This window comes from Nematolebias whitei, chromosome 19 (assembly GCF_014905685.2).
Source record: "Nematolebias whitei isolate Nwh7 chromosome 19, NemWhi1, whole genome shotgun sequence".
NCBI lineage: Eukaryota > Metazoa > Chordata > Actinopteri > Cyprinodontiformes > Rivulidae > Nematolebias > Nematolebias whitei.
This window is the reverse complement of record NC_056516.1, coordinates 39,737,408-39,737,709: the sequence shown is the minus strand read 5'-3', so window position 1 is coordinate 39,737,709 and position 302 is coordinate 39,737,408. Positions and strand designations below refer to the sequence as shown.

The 302-nt window shown below is 38.4% G+C and overlaps 1 protein-coding gene across 1 annotated transcript in view; it reads left to right on the top strand.

Annotated features, from left to right (window-relative positions):
- LOC119425637 (endoribonuclease ZC3H12A-like) overlaps positions 1-302 on the top strand; it is a 17,069-nt gene that overhangs the window by 15,188 nt on the left and 1,579 nt on the right. The window lies entirely within an intron of this gene.

The window sequence follows — 302 nt, the reverse complement described above, 5'->3', positions numbered from 1 at the left end:
CAGGAGGAAAACCCTCTGAATGATGTCATCATGTTCAGGAGGAAAACTCTCTGAATTATGTCATCATGTTCAGGAGGAAAACCCTTTGAATGATGTCATGTTCAGGAGGAAAACTTTCAGAAGTAATTTCATCATGTTCAGGAGGAAAACTCTGAATGATGTCATCATGTTCAGGAGGAAAACCCTCAAAATGATATCATGTTCAGAAGGAAAACTCTCAGAATGATGTCATCATGTTCAGGAGGAAAATCCTCAGAATGATGTCATCATGTTCAGAAGGAAAATCCTCAGAATGATGTCAT